A 25,362-nucleotide genomic window follows, 5' to 3' on the forward strand; every position below is an offset into this window, starting at 1 on the left:
AAAATACGAGCATTTGACTGGTTCAGAGTCTGGGAGGTGTGGGGATTAGAGCAATGGCTATCTAGAGCCAAGAGCTTGGAATTGCCTATAAATCAAGCCCCAAAAAATAAAACACGTTGTTTGGCTGATGATCAATGGAGGTCTGCCGTGTGTCAAGTCTCAGATGCATGAACATCATGTATCAGTGTTCTATTTATTAATAAAGTGTTGTTTTTTCACTTTTATCTCTTAGTAATCATTCTTTATTGGTGAAAAGGGATTGTTGGAATCCTTAAAAAGACACAGATAATTCCAGAGTGTTCTCCTTTAAATTGTCTCATACCAAGACAACTCTGTGTTCAGCTAAGGCTTGTACCTAGCCTCTGTGCAAATTGATTACCACAAACTGTGGAAAGAGAGAATGATTTCATCTCTGATGGTATGTAGTAATACAGCAACCTTCCTCATTACACAGATTTGTCTTGTGTGAAACTGCCAAATTTTCTCATTGTAGAGTTCTTGACTTTGACAGAACATTGTTAAGGGATTGTAAACAATTGAGAAAAAGTCCACAGAAAATCCAGGTGTTGTTTTTGTCTGATCTTAACCATGTTATTACAAGATCTATGAATGTGCATTTTGTGTGTCTATGAGTGTAATTCAAGTTGCCAGATCCAGTCCTACCCCTGGGGAAAACCAAATATCCAAAGTACAATTTTCATTTTTCATGTTATCTAGTATCTACTGGTGACTGTTGTTCATAGGGAAAATGAATGAGAGTGCTGTCATCAAGATCTTGCTTCAGTTATAACTTGTCTTTTCTCAAGAACATACATGGAAGTGAGTGATGAAGTATGTTTTCAAAGTGTGCAGATGCTGTGAGACTGGGGCAAAAAACTAATTTAGTTTATGTAAGATTGTTCTGTCTACAGCAGATCTGAGTAGCGCTAATCAATTCTTTTGTCCTTACAAAGCTTGCGATTTTCTTGTTTACAATTATTCAAATATGAAACTTTCCTGAAACACTATGAAATGATCAGGCTTAAAAAAATTATCAAAATTAAGCCAAATAAATGTTCCTTTCCCTATGTCAAAGAAAAGCTCCTCAGACACTATTCATTTTTCATATGTATATGCCATATATGTTCATAGAAAAAATTCACATATCTAGCTATTCTTGTTCATGTCATTTAAAAACGATTATATATTTCTGATGGCAGGTTTGCAAATGGTAGGATATGAAGACAATGCTGGAAAAAGATCTATCAGCTGATCAGCTAATTCACAGCTCTTTCCCTACTGTTGTGGTTTGAGAGGAAGTGAGTTTTTTGGGATGCTGCTGTGGTCAATCCAATAGGCGCTCAGATTTGAATATTGGCACCTGGTGTGGCCACTGGGGACAGGCTATGCCTCTGAGAACACGGGGGTTAAAAGCAGAGAACTCCCAGCAGGTTCCGGCAGGGAAAGAGCTCAGACCTCCCCTCTTCCCAGCTGCTGTGGGGGCCTCAGGTCGGCCTACCTCAATCTGGGTGAGGTAGGCCGGGCCCTAAGGATGGAAGGATGCAGGAGCACCAAGAGACATCGGGCAGCCACCCCCCCACTCCAGGAGAGGGGGGGGGGGGGGGACGGGGACGGGACGGGACAGGCAGACACTGAGATTTTTAACCCTTTTCTTGGATGATGGAAGCCTTACAAATGCTGATCCTCCTCCTGAATGAAGAGATAGGGATGAATAGCAGGAAATGGGCAAATGTGATGAAAGTTTGTGCAAGTGAAAGATGTCCAAGAGAAGTTCAGAAGAATTCTAGGTGGCAGGAGATGATGGAGTGGCCTTTGGCTTGACTTTTCTTGTATGGCCATGGACAGAACTGTTTTTTCCTGTGACACAGAGACTGCATCTAGGGGGAGGCAATGGCTCGGAGCCAAGAGAGTTCAGTGTTGGTACCCCTCGGACCCAGGAGGTGAAATTTGGTGGGGCAGGTGTCCCAAAGGTGAGAGACTGTGCTCTTTTTGGAACTGGACAAAGCACCCCTAAAAGGAAAACCCTAGAAGCAGCTCTGGTCCATGTGCAGTGGTGAGAGCACTGGACATGGAAGGAAGATGTTACAATGGCAAATGTTCTCCGGGCGGTGCCACACGTAACATGGAAACACACGAGGTTTCAACTGTGTTTCCTGGGGAAGCCTATGGCACAAGAGGGACTCCTCTCTTCTTGATGAACTAGAATTGATTATCTGAAGGGTGGCGATGGACCAAGAGTTGGTGATCTGAGGGGTGGCAAATGAATTGAGAGTCTAAGGTTCTGTCTTACTGTGATGTATTGGGAACTTGGTTGGTGGGTGTGGTGGTTTGACCAGGAAGAAGTGGGAATTCTGGGATGCTGTGGTCAAACCAATGGGTGCTCGGATTTTGATATTGGCACCTGGTGTGGCCAGTTGGGTTTGGACACACCTCCGAGAACACACAGGGGTTAAAACCAGAGCTTCGGCCCTGGGAGGCTCTCTTGGGACTTTGAGGGAAGGAGGACGGATCGCCCTCCCTCGTCCAGCCACTGCTGCTGGGCGGGGGAGGGGCAGCCATGTGGTAGGCCTGGGCCTGGACAGAGATGGGGGGTGAGGAGGCCCTTGAGGATAGAAGGGTGGAGGAGCCCCAAGAGACAGCCATCGGGCAGCCATTCCCCCCCCACCAGGAGAGAGAGAGAGGAGAGCCGGCGTCTGAATTTGATATCGGCCGGCCCGGGAGGAAAAAGGGGGGGAAAGCAGCCGGCTGGAGCAGCAGTGAGTGTGGGAGTGCCGGAGCTCTGGGACAGACAGAGACTGAAATTTTTAACCCTTTTTCTTACATGATTGGGACCTTGCAAAAATGCTGATCCTCCTCAGAGCTGAATAAGAAGAGAGATAAGAGATGAGATAACCAAGAACTAGGCCCGAAGGACGTGGAGAAGCCTGGCTGAGTGGGGAGAGATGATTGGAGTGGCCTTTTGGCTGGAATTCTCTTGTGTAGCCATAGACTCAGTTTTATTCCTGTGACACAGAGACTGCATTTAGGGGGAGGCAGTGCCTCAGAACCAGGAGGGTTCATTGTGGGGACCCCTTGGCCCCAGGGGCTTGGAAAAAAATGGCGGGGACAGATGTCCCAAAGCAGAGACTGTGCCTTTTTGGAGTGAGACAAGGCATCCTTAAAAGACAACCCTAAAAGCAGCTCTGGTCCATGCACAGTGGTGAGAGCACTGGGCATGGAAGGAAGATGTCACAAACGGCAAAAGGACTTTCCGGGCGGTGCCGAGTGACATGGAAGCACACGAGGTTTCAGCGTGTTTCCAGGGAAAGCCTATGGTGCAAGAAGGACTCCTCTCCTCTTCATGGACTGAAGTTTGACTATCCTAAAGGGTGGTGCCAGACTGGGCAGTTGGTGATTTGGGGGAATGTATTGGATTGGGAAATTTTTGGGTGGTGGGGAGGAGGAAAGTGCTTTTTTGTAAGGTTTTCAATTTTTTTTCCTTATAGGTTTTTCCTTCTTTTCTTGTAGTTTAGGTAATAAAGTTTTCTTTATGTTTAAGCTGGAGCCTGCTTTCCTTATTCCTGGTCACATCTCACAGCAGACACCAGGGAGAAGGTATTCTCATGGGGGCACTGGCTCTGTGCCAGGCCCAAACCATGACAGTGGGAGGAGGAATGTTTAGAAGGCTTTCATCCTGAGTTTTGTGTGTTTCTTTTATATATTGTAAGTTAATCAAGTTTTTTTCTTTCTATTCCTAAGCTGGAGCCTATTTTGCTCTATTCCCGATCCCATCTCACGGTAGACACCAGGGAAAAGGTATTTTCATGGGGACACTGGCATGGTGCCAGCCTCAAACTGTGACACCTACTGACAAAACAATTTGTGTAACTGATGTGCCTGGTACCTATAGGGCTGAAAAAAAACCAAATCAAGACCCACATGTAGCATTGCGTGTTTTTAATTGCAATACATTTCCAGCAGTCAGTTTTGTAATCTTTCTTATTTTGTGCTCTTATAGCATATTTTATTATCGATTGATTTTTCCTTTCCCCCCTGTTATTTGTTTTTCCCCAGCTGTCCATCTCTCCAAAGATCGGCTCCTCTGTTCCCTCTTCCTCCTCCTATTGAATGTCAATCCCTCCCCAAGCCTGCCTCTTTCTCTAGAAACTTCCCTATCAATCTTGTGTCCTTTGAAACCCCATTGGTTTGTTCAAATTAGTCTCCTCCCCTGCACTCCCCTATTGGTTTAAACATTGTATTCCCCGCCTTGTGTTCCACCCCCAATTTCTCCCAATCGGTCAAAGACTATCCTTCCCTGGGACCTCCTCTCCCTTATGATCTGATGTATGCAGTTGAGTCTGCACTTTCTGTCACTGAACCTCTGGGAATAAACTTCTTTGGAAACCATACAGAGGGCCTCTCCCTGATCCTTTTCCCTACCCTCGGCACAGTCTGCAGTCCACCTGAGCCGTAGAGCTGCCTACCCTACAGCTGCACCCCAGATTGGACATCTTTCTGGGGGCAGCCCACCTGCGCTGTCGGTGTCGGGGGCCGGCCGGGCGGACGAAATCCGGCACTGTGGCACCCACACACATATACCAACTCCCTAAAAAACACATAGACACCCACTCACACATGCACCCTCCTCCACTCTCACTCCCCCCCAAAAAACCCACAAAACCCAAAACTCAAAACTCCTGACAAAGGAAACAACTCGTATGGATGACCGGCTGAAAATTTTCCTTCAGATACAAAGATGTTTTGTGTGCTCAGTATCTCTGATATCTTCAAAAGAGTGAAATCTTCCCATGTAGGAAATAAAAGATCAAGAGCATTAATTTAATACAGAATAACAGAAGTGGTCTTTAACCTTGTGCTGGTACTAAAGTAGCTTTTAAGGATTTTGGGTGTCAGGAAACTATGGAAGTTCTTGCTTTTAATCTTCCCCTGTTTCGGTCTCACACTGAGGAGATTAGGCTGAAACACTGGGCACTGAGGACAAAAGTTTCTAACATAGTTTTCATATTGTCCTGAGAACAGCTGGCTTCCTGAGCTAGTAAGACGGGGAAGCAGAATTACTCCTCTGTTATTCCTTTCTCTGGGAGTAATCAGTTAGTGACCTGCCGAGCTACTTAGATGCAAGTCTATGGGACCAGAGGGAATCCATCCTAGGATGTTGAAGGAGATGGTGGAAAAGCTTGATGAGGCACTGTCCTTCATTTATCATGAGTCCTCACTAGCTGGGGAGCTCCCAGATGACTGAAGAGGCCAAAGAAGGATCCGGGAAACTCCAGGCTTGTCAGCCTGACCTAGTGCCCAGCAAGGTTATGGAATAGATCATATTGAGTGTGGTCACATGGCACCTAAAGGACAGATGAGGAATTGGACCCAGCCAGCATGGATTTGGGAGGGGCAGGTCCTGCCTGGCCAGCCTGATCTCCTTTTATGACCAGGGGATGACCATACTTGTGGATGTTGTCTACCTGAATTTCAGCAAAGTCTTTGACACCATCTCCCATGTCACAGTCCTGAAAAAGGTGGCAGCCCACGGCTTGGACAGATGCAAACTCTTGGTTTAAGAACTGCCTGGATGGCCACATCCAGAGAGTGGTGGTGAATGGTGTTGCATCAAGTTGGTGACCAATCACCAGTGGTGTCTCCCAGAAATCTGTGTTGAGCTCAGTCCTGCTTAATTATCCTTATTTATGATCTGGGTGAGGGGATTGAGTCTACCAGATGACACCGAGTTGGGGGCCAGTGTCAATCTGCTGGAGGCTAGGAGGGCTCTGCAGAGCAACCTGGACAGGCTGGATAGATGGGCTGAATCCAACAATATGATGTTTAACAAGACCAGGCGCTGGGTCCTGCACTTTGGCCGCCACAGTCCCCTATATAGCACTACAGGTTGTGGATAGAATGGCTGAACAGCAGCCAGGCAGAATGGAACCTGGGGGTACAGATTGACGGCAGAATGAACATTAGCTAGCAGTGTCCTCATGTGGCCAAAAAAGCCAATGGCATCCTGGCCTGTATCAAGAATAGTGTGGTCAGCAGGATCAGGGAAGTCAATCTTCTTAACTTGGCACTGGTTGGGCCACAACTTGAGTACTGTGCCCAGTTCTGGACACCCCAGTTTGGGAAGGATGTTGAGATGCTGCAGCATGTCCAGAGAAGGGTCAAGAAAGCTGAAGAAGGGTCTAGAACACAAGAGTCTAGAACATGAAGGGAGGTCATGTTCCTGTGAGGAGCAGCTAAGGGAGCTAGAGAAAAGGAGGCTTATGTAGAACTCATCACTCACTACAATTCCTTGAAAGGAGGGTCTAGTCAGGTGGGGGTTGATCTTTTCTCCCAGGCAACCAGCAACAGGACAAGAGGACCCAGTCTTAGTCTGTGCCAGGGGTGATTTAGGACATTAGGAAGATGTTCTTCACAGGAAGAGTGACTGGTCACTGGAATGGGTTGCTCAGGGGGGTGGTGGAGTCCCCATGCCTAGAGGTGCTTAAGAAAAGACTGGATGTGATTTTTAGTGCCATGATCTTCTTGACAAGGTAGTGTTAGGTTATAGGTTGGACTTGATGATCTCAAAGTTTTTTTCCAGCCTAGTTGATTCTCTGATTCTGGGATTTGAGTTTCAATGAAATTCACTTAGTCTTATATTTGCCTTCATACTAGAACATGGACAGCTGATAGTGCTTTTTGTGGTCTTGTGCAGATTCTCTATCATGCCATGTCCTACCATGAAGCTGGGGTATGAATCCTAATTTTCCGTAAGGTTTTGGGTGGTAGCTTGGGAGATGAGATCTCAGACTAAACAAAGGCATTGAAATTCTGAAGCATAATTACCATGTAGCAGAAATTTTCATTGTCTGTTTTCTGTAAATTAAAAGGACTATAAATTGACAGTATTGTACCCTTAAAGAATAGATGAATTAGAATTACATTATTTCTTAAAGACCAGGGAAATGCTGGGCATTTCTCTGATGTACATTCATGATGCTTCTTGTAGAAGTAAAAAAATGAATTATCCTCAAAAACTGTACAGATGCTTCTTAAATGGGAGTTCTGGTATGTTTAAAGAGCAGTTTTTCAGCATTCTGAAGATTTGAAGAACTGTAAAAATATCAGTGTCGTAGCCTGTGTTTGTTGTAACTTTAAACCTAAGAGTGTCTGCCTTGCTAAAACTTCATTACACTATCTGCATAAGTTAGGAAGTCCAAGAGAAACCCATCCATTTATTTCAGCCAAAATGCCACCTTGGGGCTTTGTTTAGCACTCTGAATATGCTCTGGTCAAAGGATTGGATTGATGTTCCTGGGGAGTTTGAGTGACCAAGTAAACTGGTGATGTTTCTCAAGAGTGAGTATTTTACAGAGTTAATCTTACTTTTAAACACTGTGTTTACAGATTCAGTCTTGTTTTGGATTTTTGAAGCCATTAATAGTGTATAGCTCTGGCTGGGGGAAAAACCAGTTCAGTGTTGCTGCTTTAGTCTTTCCATGCTTTAAATTTATTTCTCTGATTATATTTTTACTTTCAAAAAAACTGTCTCCTCCTTGAAGATTTTATCTTGTGCTTTCCTTTTTCACTGCAACTTCATTGAGACAAATGGGCACAAGGCAAAGATATCTTTTGGATGTTATCAAATTATCCTTTGGGGAGATGAGTCTAAATCCATAATGCTGGAATTCTGTAGATGTAGATTTTCTCACACAAGCTTGAAGGTAGGCTGAAATTCAAAGGTTTATTGAGAGTGCTTTGTTCTCGTCTTATTGAATTTTTGGCAACGTGAGCTTTTAAAAAGCGCTAAAAGGCCCTGTCTTTACTACTCTGAGCGATGCCATCCTTGGAAAACTGCTTTTAAGTTTAACCTTGAACGGGTGTTATGAAAAAATTTCCCTGAAACCTTAATTTCTGTAAAAGTAGTTAACCAGAAGAGTGTATTTTTTTTTCAGGTGCAGATTGTTGTGTGCACAGTAGTAAACTGCAGAAATAATAAAAATATTATTTAGTCATGATTACAGGGACACTTTGAAAAAGTTATCATGATATTTAGTGCATTGGACTGGAAAGTCTGATCTTAAGTTTCAGTACCAGCAGTTTCTGGTTTGCTGCCATGAGCAGCAGGCTCTGAGGAGGGTACAGCCAGCTTTTAAGGAGCTTATTTTTGTTTTCTTGGCAACAAATTTTGTATTTTAACAGTACTAGAAATTATTCAAATTGAGATCTCAGATGTGGACTATATAAGAAGAAATCTGGTTAAATATCAAATCAGTATCGTAGAGAGCTGAGAATAAAGGAAAAAATTAACCCCATGTGTGTTTCTACACATGGCCGCCTGTAAAAGGGTTCTGGAACAGGAAAAGAAGAGGAAGTTCCGTAGAACATTGTGTCATTGTTGTGTCAAACTGCATTAACTGTAGTTCCCTGGAGGAGTATGGGGACATGTAGGTTAATACAGCAACGAAGAAATAGCAGGATGTTTCATGGCAGCTTTTCTTAATTTAGATTAATTTTTAGTAGATTGAGGTGTTCCTGACTTTTCTCCCATATACTGTGTAAGTCAACGTTGTATTTAGGTATTGCAAACGGTTAAAATCTTTTTCTAGTGTCCTGGCTTTTACATCTTCTTTTACCTAGTGCATGTAGTCTGAGCTGGTCTGAGCTGGATATTATATTTAGTTGGCTGGAGTTCTACTAAACCTCACTTGATGCCCCAAGTGCTCTGAATAGGGAGGCAGTGCTACAGGGAATTGGAAATCTCAGTGAACGTTTTAAGAGTTGGAGTTTTTTTCTGTAAGTGGAGAGCACTCCTCTGCACCACTTCGGTAATTGTACTGTGATTAAAAGTATCAAGAAGGAGAAATTGGTAAGAAAATGAAGCTTAAAAACAAAACAAAACAAAACAAAACAAAACAAAACAAAACAAAACAAAATAAAACAAAACAAAACAAAACAAAACAAAACAAAACAAAACAAACAACCCCCCCCCCAAAAAAAAAACCCTATAGGGTTTCCCTAGTAACAGTGATTGTCTTGTAGACCAAGACTGCTTTTTGAGAATTTGCCCAAACCTCAGAATCAATGCACTGCTTTCCTCTTGAGGACATGGGGAAAATAAGTAAAAGATTATGCTAACCGTGGGTATGATGAGAAATGAAAGGCCCAAATAAATGCTGTCTAGGGATCATTTACTTCAGACTTCAAATTTTGAATCTTCAAGCAACCCTCTAGAAAATGTAAGAATTCATTTTGTTTTCCATGCTGAAAATGAGAAGAAAATATGTAAGTTGTATATAACTGTTTCTGTGTGTTAATTTTGATTTCCAATTTCCAACAACCTATTCTGTTCATTTAGGACATTTCACTTGTATCATCTTTCATGGCTAAGGATTCTCTAGTTTGTGGCTGTCTCCATTGAGTAATGTTTTTCCTCGATCTTCCTTCAATGGTGCAGTGAACAATCTATAAACAGTAGGTAACTGGAAATACTGAACTCGAACAAGTGCCTTCTCAGTGCTGTAGTTAGTTGCTGGCACTGAGCTCATCTTTTCACACAGCTCCTGTTACAACGGTCTTGAAAATATATGACAGCTGAAGTCATCTTACAGAAGTGCCAGATAAATAAAAATATTCCTTAGTATTTGCAGGATTTGGATTTCTGGTTCCCAGGATAGTTTTATATTTCTGAGATGAATTTTTATGGCATAATCTACAAATATAGTTGGATCTCCAGCCTAAAAATCATCTGCTTTCCTTGAGGAGTAGAATAAGACATCTAGGTTTTCAGGAGCATAATTTGACGGTTTGCATTTGGTCGTTTGTTTAGGTGCCTAGAGAAGGTTCTGTGCTCTTCCAGTTGTACATACATGGAAGTCCTTGGCATGCCTGTGAGGCTCATCCATATCCTTCCATTACAAATGGCAGCATGATTACAAGAGTTAAGGGGAAAAAAGTAATAAAGAGTTTAAATTGGGAGGTATAATTAGAGTTTTTCCATCCCTGTGGCATTGCAAAAACACCACCATTACGTAAGTTGTCTTGGTACATAGTGTGCACATCTCCCTGTGCTCTAGACATGAGAGGCAGTTGGTGACTGCACTTTGCTAGCTGGTAGCTCTGAATACTGACCTAAATTAAAACTTCATATGCATGCGGACAGTGCCATGCTCAGCTTTGGTTTGTGTGATGATGTAGGATAACAAGTTGCTATGGTAAAAACTGTGGTGACGACAAGCTGCATGATGGCAAGCTAATATATGGTGCTTTTAGCAAAATGAAGAAAATACACAGAGAGAAATATTAGGCAGATATTTTGGTGAATAATGCTCTTTATAGTTAATGAAAAGAAATACTATTCTACCTGCATTCTCTTTGGATACTGAATCCAAACCAGATGGGGCTCATTTAAATCTCTGGCCATTCATTCTGATCAGTGTGCTCAGGCAAACAGAATCTAATTGATGGAGGAGCAACATCATTTCATTTTGTGCAGGCAGTTTATACATTTCCTAGGATTAAGATGAAACACAGATGCTTCTGTGAGTGGAAGAATGCTGTATTTCGAGAAAAACACAAGTATGTCCAGGGAGATATCCCCATTTTTGTTATTCAACTTTCCTAAATTGCTCCTCTTTTGAGGAGTATGCAGTAGAATGTCTCACAGTTCCCAAGATTTGTAGAAGTACAGTGATGTCTAGTGGATCCAAACTAGCTATTAATCTATAAAGGAGAGGCATACAGAACCTATATCTGTTGTTCAAATGAGCTAAGATAAGCCTTATATTTATTAGTGCCTGATTGTTCATGTAGTAGAGGTTTTTTTTAACGTGTCCTAGTCTAAATAAGTAATCTTCCCACTCCTTGCTTCATCATGTTTACAAGTTAAGGTTTTCTGACTATTTTTTGGCCACTTTATCTTTTTCAATGCAGTTGTAAATAAATGGTGAGAGAGTGCAGGAAATGAAAGTAATTATTGTTTTAGTTCTGAGGAACAAATATACTGGAAGATGTCATCAAATAATCAAGTCACAACAAAAAACTGCTTAGAAATACACTGAGTAATTAGTAAAGCTGAGAGGATACCATGACACTTGCGTGAGGTTTTTATATTTGAGTTTGTCTTTAGGTTTTGCTTGCAATTATAAAGCCATTTTCTATAAAGGGGATGCTAAGTTGTTCATGCTCTAGCAATGGTAAATTTACAAAGGAATACCAGCCAAGAAATGGGTGTCAGGGCTGCAAAGTGGGAGCACTACTAGTTGTCCAAAGTTCTCAGTAGAAAATGTGTGCAAAACCTGCTAGATTCTGTTAGAATAGGAGAAGCTTATTGGTGTGGATAAAATGGTGAAAGGGCAACGTAACATTTAAAGGGCAATATAACATTTAAACATAATAGTTGTTCACCTGTTAACCCCTTTTTTTCCTGAAGATAGCTACATATAAGCTCAAAGCATGATGTCCTTTTTAAGAATTTTCTTTCTAAAAGGATGAAAAAACATTACACTTTACAGTTTTTTTACAGTCTAAGCTGATTTTTTCTCTTGTGAACTCTTAGGTGGGTTGAGAGAAATTGCTGCAGGTTTTCTTTAACATTTGCCTTTTTGTCCTTTCACACATCGCATTTGATTGTTGATATAATTTTGATCCAGAAAGAGTTATTTCCAAAGCTTCCTTTCAGATGTTTTTCCGTCTGGTTTCTGAAGTTTTTTTTTCCAAATGGATTTTTCCCAGCTCTGCTGCATGCTGGTTGAGGAACAAAGCTTTAACAAGCATAACAAATAGCATGGCTGCTGTATTGTCTCGTCTCAAAACAATACTGAAGCTGGTGAAACAGAGATTTAATGACTGCTGGGAACATTTCATTAAGGTCTCCCTGTGCTTACTCTTTCTCTGGTGTGATGTTTGCCCTCCTCTGGGTCTCTGGATCCTAAGGTTGGCTCAGGCAGGGGTGAAGATTTTACACTGGGTTGTGAGTCTCAAATCATCATCACTGGGAAGAACATTTTGAAACATTTTCTAAGAAGTGTTCTTACCTTGCTTTTTCTTGTCTGTCTTGCATTTTCACATTACATCTAAATTAGTTACATATATGGTGAGTATTTAATTTATTGGTTAACTATTTGTTTATTGCCTCTAAAATGGTTAATACCTATTTTACCCAGTTCTTGGCTTTTTTTATTTTATATCTGCCTCTTGTTGAGTTCTTTGTATCCTCAGGCTCTCCAGTGTTATCCATATCACTTTGTGCCTGTATGCCTTTCACCAGGGGATGTTCAAGTGGGTAGTTTTGTTTAGTTGGTTTTTCTTCATTTTTGGTTTGGTTTTTAAAGGAAGAGCAGTTTGTTCTGAGATATTTAATATGCCTTCAGCTGAAGGTGATGTGTAGCCTTTGCAGAGAAGCTGCTGCGATGAACCAGCCTAACTTCTAGTGCTTGAACTTCCCAGCTCTGACCCCAAATGTTCCCAGTAGATACCTGGAGACCCTTCTGGGTCATTCCATGCAGGAGAGATCCTATATCCCTTGAGGAAATCCTGTGGCAGCTACTCGCACAATGGAGATAGGGAAGATCAGCTAGTATCATTGAAGGAGGCCATAGTTAAAAAGTCTCTTTGGTGACTACCAAACCCTTTATGGATTATAACAGACCAGAGCCCTGCATTTTTACTATCTTGATGGGAGGAACAAAGAAATCTGAGTAGCTTACTAGGAAAACTGTAGAGCAGTGCAGGCTAAGGCAAAAAATATACTAATCTACTAATGCTACAGTAATTTAAAAAAGGTTATATATGATTTCTTCCCATGGCTGAAAAAAATCTATCCTCCCTCTCCCTGCAAAACCATTCCTCTCTCTACCAGCTGCAATACCAAAAATACCATCAGTAAAATTTTAAGACAGAAGTTAACAGGATTGAATTAAGGGAGAATTAGGCTATCAAACAAACTGACAGATGGCTTTTCTTCCACAAAAAACAAACAAACAAACAAAACCAACCAAACAAAAAGAAAAAAAACACAAGGGCAAAAAGGCAGATATTGTGCCAGTCAATTACTATTGAAATATCAGGGATGGGATTTCTCTCACTTTTCTTTCTCTACTTTCTGTTTTTCCACCCAGGCTGCCGGGTTAATTTCCTGGATGCTGCATGCATCTTGGGTTGCTGCCTTTGAAGCCTCACAAGCTAGTTGGTGCCAGCCATGGTTCTCTGCCCAGACGTGTGGGAATGAGGCTGGCTTTTTTGGTGCGTGGCCTGGTGGAAGTTTCGGAACTGCTTTAGTAGCTTGGGCTGTGGGAATTTTTCCCTCTGCCAGCTCTCTACTGCACAGTCCTAGGCAGTGTTTAAAACAGGCCAGCACTCAGTGCACCTCCCTGTTCTTTTCCATGGGTTTTCTGCTGTCAGTCTCCCCCTGCTCCACTTTCCTTGTTCTCCACTTTCTGCTATCAGCTGCTCTTTTCCTGTGTCTCGTATTCACTTTCTTATTCTCAGCTTACTCCAATCAAGTGATATTGTTTATAATACTGAGAAGAGATGAGAATGAGGGCCCAATGTTGTCATCTTGCAAGGTATTTTGATGGCTAATTGGAAATTGGAGAAATCGAGTGAATTACCTGTACTATGCATGCTTTCCATACCATCCGCCTTGCTCCACTGTGCTGAGATGAGCCAGTGGGAAAAAACACAGGCTCTTTCTGTGTTCTAAAACCTCTCAGTGATGAAGAGTTTCTCTTAAGGAAGCTTGGAAGTCAAGGTTCTTTTTGATCTACCTATTTATTTCTCATCTTCTTGATGCCTATGTGGAACAGAGATGTAGACTTTTGAAATGGTGGGTGCTTTATCAAATAAAAACAACTAAAATTCAATCTCTTTTGGAGGAGTAAAATAAATGGATTTCTCTATTTAACCAGCATCATGTTGCATTTTGAGATTTTCGTAAACAGCATTGTCTGCCAAGTTTCATGTCTTAAAATTGTCAAAAACTTGAGTAGTGCTCTTAGGAGTCAAATATGTGGTTTACACATGTGCATCACCCAAGTGTTTTATGGGCAGCTGTACATTCTTGTTTGTAGGCTGTGATGTTTTAAATTTTGTTTCACAATTTTATTTGAAAGTTATTTAAGCATTTAGTCAAGCCCAAAAGCATTTCCTTATCACTGCTGTGCTTCATGTAAGCTTCCAAGACAGAATACAGCTTTTCTAGTAAGAAATGCGACGTGTTGTTCACATTTTCTGAGATGGAAACCCCTGGTTTTTAGCACCTTCCCTTAGAATCTAATCAAATGGGCCCCTTCAGCAGCAGTATGAAGGTAATTTCAGGCAAGTGGCTGTAATGGCAAGTATGAGCTCATGTCTGTCTTTACTATTAAAAGAAAACAAAGGAGAGAAAATGAGAGCTGCCAAGGTGTGACCTTTTGTTTACAGAACCCCGGGTAATCACAGTATTTTAAAGCACATTGTCACAGCCAGTCCATTCTTGTTGCTTCCGACGAAAAGACATGAAGGAGACACCCTGCAAAGAACACAATTTTATTTGCTGGGTTGAGGAAAGAGGTAAATGGCCCAGGGATCTTGTGAATCAGTACCTTAGATGCAGAGAATAGCTGGTTTAAGAGGCTATTTCTTTTCTGTACCAAAGTCTTCTTTCCCCCATAACCTGACATGAAACTGGACGTCAGCAGTCAAAATGCTATGAACAATTATGTATCTCATCTAAATACAGAGATACCATGCACTTCTTTTTCCTCTGCCCAGGGCCAAAAATCTAGTTCTAGATTCTACTTATTTTAGTAAGACTTCTTAAATATTTTTTTCTTCTCTGATGTAAAAATAAACTATTTTCAGTAAAGGAAACAAACTATGGAAAACTTAGATGATCTGGTAATTTATCAAGTGCTGGCTACCAGGAGATGGGACTTAAGAAATTTTTTTCAGGTGCTTTGAAAAATTTGAGTTTGCATTCATAATGGAACTGGAGTGTAGGTAAGTGCATAAGGTAGGGATGTAGCTATCTCTTTACATTAAAAACATTCCTAAGAAAACATGCTGATACGCACACAATCATAATTAGTAATTGTGGCAATTTCTGAAAGAGGTGAAGATCAAATTTATCTGAAAGGAGTGCAGTTCCTCCCACCTCTCTGGAGAAAGACATAAGCCAGTAAGGAAGCTTGAGAGAGAACAACAGGCAAAAGATTTTGTTCAACAGCCAAAGTTGCTTCCAGTTTTAGCTTTAAAAGTGTTAGACCTTGGTCCATTGCTAATAAAATCAGTTCACCTTCTGTCCTGACCTTCTCTATGAACCGTGTCAAATTTTTACCACAGAAGAATCTAACGTAATATAAAAAGCTTCTGTTATAATCACATTAGGAGCTCCTGTACCAGTCACCAAATTTAGTTTAGCAAAATGCAATGCAAATTTGTGACACAGAGGTGATTGAGGACCCTGTAAATTTGTTATTCAAGCTATTGCAGAACATAAAGTTATTTTCTAAAAATGCAAGTTCTCTGACTGAAAGTTGACTTGTGATGGTATGTTCAGCTCTGGGAAGGTTTATGCTGGGTATTGGTAGAACAGTCCTCAAGTGTAAAATGAAGAGGTTTACACAATGTACTCTTTTTGAGCCTACCCAGATTATTATTGCTGTTCTTGCTGCTGTTTCTCCCCTGTAATTCATATCCCACCATATGTGAAGCTTTTATCCTGCAAACAGTAGTTTATGGCTAAACCCTATATAAAGTATCTCTCTTTTATGCTGCAGAGAAGACATTGAAGGCAGATAAGTGTCTTTGAGTCCTTCCTCAATGTAGCATTTTAAGATTTTGCTCTCTTCCCTACATACTTGCTGTCATGCCAGGAGAAGTTTTGCAGTGAGGAGCATACTCTCCCTCCATTCCTGTGCAATTCAGTTGATACTCCTTTATGAAGTGTATTCCTCAGTGCCAAAAAGCAGCTCTTTTTCTACAAACTACTCCAAGCTTGCATGTTTATGGGGTATACAGGGTTTTGGGTTTTTGGCTGGGAAATTTGTTTGTGAATGGGAGAGGGTACGGAAGATTTTGTTGCAGCATAGATGTTGCTTAGAAAAACTTCTTCCTGTTAAATAAAACCATTTAATTTCTCTAGTAGATATCTTCAGAGGAATTTTAAATCTCAAAATGTAGTAATAAGGATAGATAGTGTTATATATGAAAACTGGGTTTTGGTCCATTTTTCATTTCTGTTTTCATGTGGAGAGCAAAACCTTTGAAAAGCAAAAGGTTGATCTCAGGTGTCAAAAATATTTAAAGCTTTTCAGCAAAAGTTTGCTTCTGCTTCCTTTTACTTTTTTAGTTCAGCATGGATATTGATCATGCATTCTGTTCCTCTAGTCCTTAATTGAGGCCTCTTAGACTTAGTAATGGAGCAAGTATTCCTGTTACTTGAAAGCAAATTATAGTCAAGGTTCATTTTTTTGAGCATTTAAATTGATATTTTTGGTTGTTCTTTTGCAAGTTTTAATGTCAGGTCACTATGGCACAATATGCAAATACTGTATTATCCTTATTAAAGTGGAGGAGAAATGAAATGCTTTTGACATTTTCCAGAATAACTGCAGTTTTGCTGTCTGAAAGATCAAATCTGTATGGAAGCTGCAGTGCCATAAGATGAGTAGGAAGAAGTAAAATTGGAGAGATTTTAGGTTGTGGAGTTTTAATTATTTATAGGATCTGACATCTTATGTGCTGTTTTGGGAGTAGATACCTGTTTTTTCAGTTCCAAACACCACTGTAATAGCTGATTGTGAAGTGACTCAGCATTATCTCTTGGTATCGATTATTATAAACCGAAATCTGGCACCCTACCTTTATGCCAGCCCAGGTACAACTTGCGCTTGCAAAATGTGTTGCTTTTATTTTGGAAGACAAGTTCTTGAGACAAAGGAATCCTTCAGTAACCTTTCCAGAGGTTTCAACATCCACTAGAGTAAATATTCTGTGCTATGGGAAGTGAGGTTTCCCTTTTGTTTTTATTCATTTTCTCTGCGCTGAATTCATAAAAGGAACCAGCTAACTGATTTGCTTATCTTAATAACTAGTATATTAACATTTGCTTACAGCTGTGATTTACTGTTGGTTATTTTGTTAGATTACTGGTTTCTGTCTCAAGAAAATATTCTGTCTCAAGAAATTTATTACCATGTGTTTGTTCATGCACACTGGATGGTCCTTTCCCCTTCTTTCTCACACACAACAGCATCAGTATTCAGAGCTGGACGCTGCAAGGCTAGAAATTCAGAGCTGAAAGTGCATTCTGTGAACATGCCCCTTTCCTGGGTGTTCCTGCATGATGAGTGAGCTTTGCCAAGGCTTCACCACCTGGTTGGAACTGTTGGTATCCCCAGCAGAGCAGTGAGTGGTGTCAGTGGCAGATGCCTCTGTATGGTGCTGCTGATTTAGATCAGACCTAGATGCTGTGTAATATGGCCCTGTGCTGTGTAAAGAGTCACTGAAACGGATTACTGGAGTATTATTGCATTTTCAGTATGCAGTCCAGCACCCACACACCAAAGCACTTTGCTTTCTTTAAAAATACTGTAGAAAGGTTCCAGCTATTCATCATGTAACTAGAAATAAAAGGCAAGAGATCTAAGAGCTGGGGAGGGAACAGACCAAGAGATATTTCTAATAGAAGAAAGGTGAGGCATTAAATAAGGAGAGCTACAGGAGGAAAGGGGTCTCTGACATGAACTTCACTTGCCTGGAAATAAGTAGCAGCAAAAAAAAAAAAAAAGGCCTTGAAGTTTTCTTTAAAAGAGACTACAGATTCAGCAAAATGTGATAGGTTTGGATACCATGAATAAGACATTAATTCCTAGTTAGGGTTCACATATTCGTTATGTGAAAGGGAGTAAATGCTTCAGGTTGCAGACACGTGGAAGATATGAACTTTATATCATGTAGAAAGATTTTCTTCTGTAAGTCTCCATGTACTTTACAGAGGAGAGATAGACCATCATTTTTCATACATACACATCTGGTGTTTGTAAACAGTCATGGTAGTGTATCAGTAACTTGCAAAAAGTGTAATGACAGGAGCTGCACTGTGCATGTTGGAATCCCAGAGCAGGATTCTGTCTGTTCCTGTCTGCACAGATCTACATGTAGAAATATGCACTATGTATGACAGCTTCAGATAACGAGGCACTGGAGGGTTTTTCTATTTTTCTTTCATGTGGCTAGAACTGTCTGCTAATGCAGGAAAAGAGGAATGAGAATATGGGCACTATATAGTATGAGTGAAGAAATGGCATGTGGAACTCCACCTTCAGGCTTTAAAAACATCTTGTTTTATCTTGCTTTGAGTTTGTTGCATCTTGCTTTGAGTTTGTTGTATCAGTAGAATCTTAGCCTGGATATTAAAATTATTATTTTTTGTATCCTAATATGGAACCCAAAGATGGAACTGCTCACAGTTAAAATATACCTATACTCTCAAGCCTACAGGGGCTTTTATCTAATAGTTCATTGTGCATGAAAATATCACGCATGTCCCCAAGGGCTTCTCTGCCCTCCCAGGGACCCATGGGAACCCTGCAAGCAGAAGATCCGTCATGTTGATGCACTCCATTTGTGAGCTTGCTGATAAGCTCAAGGAGAGTTGTATTTCTGGGATACAGGGCAAGAGGGGAGCAGGATGGATGAACTGAGAGCTCTATTTAGATAACATTACCATAGAAACCACTGCCGTTCCTCTGTGTTTGCAGATAACGTTGGACACTTACCTCTTGTGAAGTCAAGCTCATATATCAAATTTGTGAAGCAGAAGTGCCTCAGAGATCCCTGGGCTGTGCCTGAAGGAAGTAAGCACTACTTAAATAGGGCTGATCAACCTCCACAGTTTGGTGGGCTAATGAATGTTTGCCTCAGTTCTTCAAGGTTTGTTGTGAGAGGGAACAAGTGTGGTGCCTTGTCAGGCCTGCTGTGAATTTATAAACTGCTGTGATCCCTGCTGAGGAAGAAATCCTGCCCAAGCTATATGGGACAGGCAATCTTTGTCTTGTTCTCAGCTCTGGATTTGAGTTCTGTTTTGTGCCTTCATCTGTCCAGCTATAAAATAGCATGGATATTTTGTTGGTTTTTTTTTTTTTTTTTCACAAGTGAAAAACATTTTGTCACCAACAGTTATGGTAAGATCCCCTCCAGAAAGCTCTCTACATTAATGGAAGAATGAGCACAACACTTGAAGTTGTTACATATGCTGAAGAAGAGGTATTGAGCCCCTCTGTCCCTGCAATCAACGAGGGTTTGGATGACAGTATTTCCACTCGTAATCTACTTGCTAGCTTATTTGCCAAAGAAAACTTAAAATTTCCACCCATTCTATGCAATTTTCTGTTGTTCTTGTTGTCCTTCATCTCTGGGACATAAGACAGAAGACGTGTTTGTGTAATAAGATACTGGAAGCCTCCGGGTGGACTGCCAGTCACGGACATCCCTCTTCTGGCCTTGCAGCAGAGCAAGTCAGTGTGGCAAAGAGCTGCACAGAGAGAACCTGTCCTCAGAGGGACAGGGAAGAGACAGACTGTCACTCTTTGGTCAGATTTTCTGCTCTTGTTTTGTTCATTTTGTAGATGCTAGGAGGAGATTTGAATTTGTAAGCTGAAATCTGTTGGGTTCAGGCATGTAAATGTACCTGAGAAATCTCAGTTATTCTGGGATTTGTTAGTTTTACCTACACAGTGTTATATAGTATCTTTTTATTTTGTTTTCCTGAATCTGCCTGTGGATCTTTATAAATAATTGATAATTTTTTTCATGTTGAGGTTTAAGCCTGTTCTTCTTATGTTAAAGAAAATGACAAAGAGACCAAATTGATGTTCCTGTTTACTGGAACTGGAATAGCACTTCTAGTTTTCTACTGTTGTGTCATGTACCTCCTTGACGCAGGTTGAAAAACATTAGACTGAAAATATGATTTAACATTGTGACTATATTTTACTTTCTATATTTACTGAGATTTGTATTCCCTGTCTTAAATATTTTTATTCTATAGAGAAAATGAAAGCTGAGATTCTGAGTGAAGGATTGGATTCCACAAGCTGGAATTCCAGGATAAACTTTTCTTCTTGGTACCAGCTCTACAAATCTTCAAAATTTTTACAGAGAATCACTCCTTTTGGCATGTATTTCTTGGTCTCTGCTCCCTGTGTTTACAAAATGGAGCTATTCTCTTTGCTTTCATCACGTTAGAGGCAGTCAGCCTCTTGGCAGAGTAAGGAAAAGTTGTTTCTAATTACAGGTTTTTTCCAGGCTAATGCTGCTTTCAAATATTGCTAATGATTCTGCAATTATTTAGAACCATTCTTTTAGTTCCCTGTGACCTTGTGTGCTCCCTTATTTCTTGTTGTAGTTAGTTTTTTGCATTTGAAGATATAGGGAAAACAAGAGACCAGGATCCATTGATTTTGAAAGACTTGCACAGCTCTGGAAGCAAAGCTGAGCAGTTTAGTGACTGACATTTACAATAAGCCCTAATATACACATCTTGAATTCTGCCAGATGAGAGTAGGTGTGAATTAAAGAGGTGTGACTACTGTGAGATGATTTAGTCCGTTGACACCTTTTTGTGACCTACACCAAATCTTCTAGTTGGATTCATGTTAAAAAGTGGGGACATGGAGGTAAATCTGGAGAGTCCCTGTGCAAAAGTTTAGCACCTATTGTATTCCTTAAGTAGGAATTGAATTATTTATGGGCTGCCCTCGGGAAGACTCGGGAAGAGAGTAGTAATTGCTCACTGTTTCTGTGTAATAAGGGATGGTTAACTTCCCTTACACACTGTAGACTATTTTGTAGAATATTTTTCAGAAAGCCAGTATTTTAGATGGAGTCATGGTAGTGAGGGTACAAAACCATAATAAGGATGCATGACTTAATTGTTCTGGATTTTGATGGGGTTCTGTTGGGAACTTCAGTCACTGCTGCATGAAACAAGGGTGGAAAATTGCTCTGGAAAAACATAAATCTTGCAAGATTGGGTATTTAACAGCAAGAGTTTCTTTGTCTGGGGATATATACAGTTATTACATAAAAATGAGTCTGCCAAAGAGAATAAAGTACCTAGTGTGCAGCCTTTGTGAAGTGCAGCGATAATTTGAAGCACAAAACTAGTTTTTTATCAGGTTGGAGGATGCTGAGAACTGTGGACAATGGCAGAGAGAGTTTTATTGTGTTTCAGCTTAATGATGCCTTTCAGGAAAGTCAGTGTTGAATCAGAGCTGCTCTGAAATCATTTATCAGGGTCAGGAGAAGGGTGTTCTCTACGGATGGAACAGGCTGTGCCTGAGATCCAGGGGCGATGTTGCTGGCCAGTATACGCATATTCTTCCAGGATAATGTTGCATAAGAAACAGGAACAAGGGATAAACAATTTGCTGTCCTTAGACTTGGATTCCTGCTGAAGAGGATTTGAATGAGACCTTTCCATTGCACAAATGTCTATCTTTCAAGTACAATTTGTTTACTTTAGCATATTGGCAAATACATGCATGGCAAATTCCAAAGAATCCCAGACAGTGCGAAGGCATCACCTCAGTGCTCAATAAACTTTCAATTAAAAAAGTATTGGAATTCTAGACAGACAAAACCACTTAGGATCTGGTGGTTTTTACACCTATCCTACCACAGGCCCTTGGTGATATTTGACATCACTAAGAAAAAAAAAGGAATAAAAGTTCTGTAAGTTCAAGTGCAGTAGCAGTAACTAAGAAAACTGTACTGGGATAAATTTTACATGGAAGGAAAACAGAAGGCAAAAAATTAGTGTACTTTTAGAAGCGACAAAGAGAAACATTGAAGCTGGGACTTCAATATGCTTGGAGAAGGGGTGTCTAGAGACCAGAAGCCATGCTGGTTATATAATAGCAAGAGCAATTACTATAGCAACACATAGTTCTGTGACCTTGAGTGAGTCTCAGTGAGCACAAAAAAATTGCAATGACAGTTGGATCATTCAGATTTTCAAAGAGATAGGATGGTTATACCTACCCTTAGAAATTCTTAGTGATCTCTCACTAAGGGAAGAAGAGGATTTAGTACTCCTGTACTTTGAGGAAATGTAACTAGTAAAATAATGCTAAAGCATAATGGAGAGTGACTAGATTCACCTAGTAAATGACATGGGAAATTAAGAAGTTAATGATTTGCTGCCATTTACAGGAGAAAACATTCAGGAATTGTTTTCGCTTTGGTAGAATTTCTTTCAAGTGGGGCAAGTGGTTTTTTATTTTCTTAAATTTTTCTTCTTTTTCTCTGAGGAGCAAAGTACTTGGACCTATTATTGAACTGAAGGCTATGATCTGAAGGCGTTTGCTCAGGGTGAGCTGAATACAGTGAAAGACCATGGTGTTCTGTGGCATTGCCCTTGCTTGTTGTGCAGAGAGAAAGATTCCTTGAATTATCTGTTCCTGTAAATGAACCTGTGTGCCACGATTTTGGTACTGCTGTACTCATTGTCTGTTACTCAAGCTGTAGGTCTGGCCATTTGATCTTGAGACCCGAACTGGTATGAACTGGTATTCTAGGGGAGGAAAGGTGGTCACAGAGAATATTTCTTTGAAGTGAGGGACCACAATATAAACCCTCCTAGAAAAGGTCCTGTGGTCCCCCTCTCTACCCGTAAAACCTTGTAGAGTGACACATTGGCAAAGAGATGGGAGACATGGGGTCAAAACTCCCGAGGAGCAGGAATTTAACTCTGCACATGGCTCTGATGGGAAGAGGGAACGTGAACAGAAAAGCATCTGAGGGCTACGTGTCATGGCACTCACCAATACTTCTCTCTACTGGCATCTGTAAAGCAGTCAAACAGTAGTGTTATAGGTAAAAGGCACCATTAACCACAGATTTTGCTAGTTGACAGTGTCCTATTCCCCATCTGTGCTTGCAACAGAAATGTTTGATGGAGTTTCCTTAAACACTCTCTGGGAGCTGGTTTCATGACCACAAGACAGATGTGCAGAAAATAAAACTTCTATGGTCATTAAGAATATTCAACAGAAGCCTAGTGAATAACTTGCTAAAATCCTTGTGACATCCTAAATATATTTGAGGGAAGAAGACTGATAAAAGTCATAGCTAAAAATCAGCCTTCCATGCAACATGTAAAACTTTATAAATCAATTCTAGAGACTTTATTAGAATTTATCCTATATCAGAAACCTGTTAGGAAGCAAGTTAAAGGGCTCTCAGTCAGATGTGCCCAAGGAATAATAATAGCATTTAGGAACTCCAGGGAAATAAAGAACTGTGGTAACTCAGCCCTTAGAGGAATACTCTAAAGGGATGGAAAGGAAGGAAAGAAAAACTACATTAGCTAGTAGCTTGGCAGTTTTTGGCCTGAGGGGTAATTCTTCCAGGCAGCGTCATGCAGATGATAAATTTGTTTTATTGCTTTAGAGACCATTTTTCCTTTAAAGAGAGATACCATTCCAGACATTTTCTTCTCCGTAAGTACAGTTTGTGCAAGTGAGGAAAGCTCTGTTTTTAACAGGAACCTGGGGAGCCTGTTTTGTAATTGGAACAAACAGTGGAGGAATCCCTAATGTTCACTACACTAGTTATTCTGCACAGAGCTTTCTCTGTTACCAAAATATCCATGTCTCACCTTTTTCTGAAAGGTGAGGAAGAGGTTGAGCATCTGTTAAGCACTGGTGGAAAGACAGATCAGAAGGTGAGGTAACACATGGGTATGTCAGTCAGGAATACAACCCTGATTCTGTGGAAGGCTTCTAATATGATCTGAGGCAGTTTAATTTGAGGCAATGCTCTCTGACTTACCCTAATGGGAAGCAGCAGTGTTAAATCCCTTGCCTCACAAGGGTACTATAATGGCTAACATTTTCTGAAGTATTTGGATGTAAAAGGTGATGGTAGCAAAGAAAAATAGATATTTTGGGCTTTGAAGTGTACTGCATAAAATCTGTGCTTACTTACCTGTGATAAGTGAGCTCTAGCATGTAATGAGAAGATCTGAAACAAGATATTTTTAGTTATTAAAGTTACGTGTTTCTGGCCCTTGCCCCCATCCTTCTGATATACTGTTGTTATAGAAACAGTGATTCTATCAATAGATTCATAGGAACTACTAAACCTTCCTTGCACTTTTACCTGTTTTGTCGCAGTCAAGCTTATGTTTACATTTTTTTAACCGGAACAAGTGTAATCATAATTTTGAGCAGTACTTCACTTGCTCAAAGAGGGCTGTGACAAAATCATCCTATTGCCTTGAACATACCAGTTCCTTTCTGTAAAAATGTCTAGAAAGCTTCTCTTGACCAAATATGACAAGAAAAACATGGTTAAAACTTGACACATCATCAGAATGCTCCATATTGAGTTGTGTCTTTAACTTCCTTTTGTTTGTTTGGGAAATATCCCTCAAGACAGATTTAATCTGAAATGTTTCAATCAGAAGGCTGTGACTTGGAACCCCAAATCTATTAAATAATTGTTGACTATTCACAGGTCTTGGGCAGTTCCCCCTTTTATAATATGAAAAACGTAAACTATAGCCTGATGTTCAAGAAATAGATTTAATTTTATTATATTAGTCTTAGAATAAATCTTAGTGAAAGAATGATCTTGGGACTTCGTAATTTTGCATTTAGTGATTATTTGTTATTTTTTGCCTGTTAATAAACTGGGTTTTTTTTCACTTTGCTCATACTAATTTTCTCCTTATTGTTGGAGAGGGATTGGCTGAAAATAAGGGAAGGTAACTCATTTCAGAATGAGTTAGATTGTTCTTAAAGAAAGACAGCAGCCAGCATTGCACATTACTTGGAACACAGTTTGCAGTTGAAGTGTTCTAGGTGTGCTGAAATACTCATGTGTTTTGTGGTTTGGAGAGCAAGTGAGGCCACATTGAGAGTTGAGTTAATTTAAAATTTAAAAAAAAAAAAAAAAGCACTACTGTTGTGAACAAATGCATATGAAACCTGCTCATCGTTTCATGAACTATATAACTTTTGGTCTCTACATGAGCTTTAGCAGTTAGTGAGCTCTTACTAGTACTGGTCTCAATAACCAGCTTTTAAGACTTTTTTGTATAATTTCAACATACAAGAAGCAGTTTGAGGACTTACTTTGTTTGCCTTTTGCTTTTAGGCTATATCTATGTATACCAGTAATTTGGTGCACTAGCAGTGAACCGAACAGTAGATCAAAAAGTTGCTGATGAGGCATCTCCATTGAGTGTTGCCTGTCAGGTTTCTGTGGGACTAGATTTAGACTGGCCTTCTGAACTGAGTGCTGGCATCAAATGGGCTTGGAAGCTGCTGAGAGGTTCAGTCATTGATTGAATCTTCTATGTCATTGAAGCTTGGGTATGCAGTCACTGAATATTTC

The sequence above is a fragment of the Ammospiza caudacuta genome, chromosome 3 (genome assembly GCF_027887145.1).
Source record: "Ammospiza caudacuta isolate bAmmCau1 chromosome 3, bAmmCau1.pri, whole genome shotgun sequence".
NCBI lineage: Eukaryota > Metazoa > Chordata > Aves > Passeriformes > Passerellidae > Ammospiza > Ammospiza caudacuta.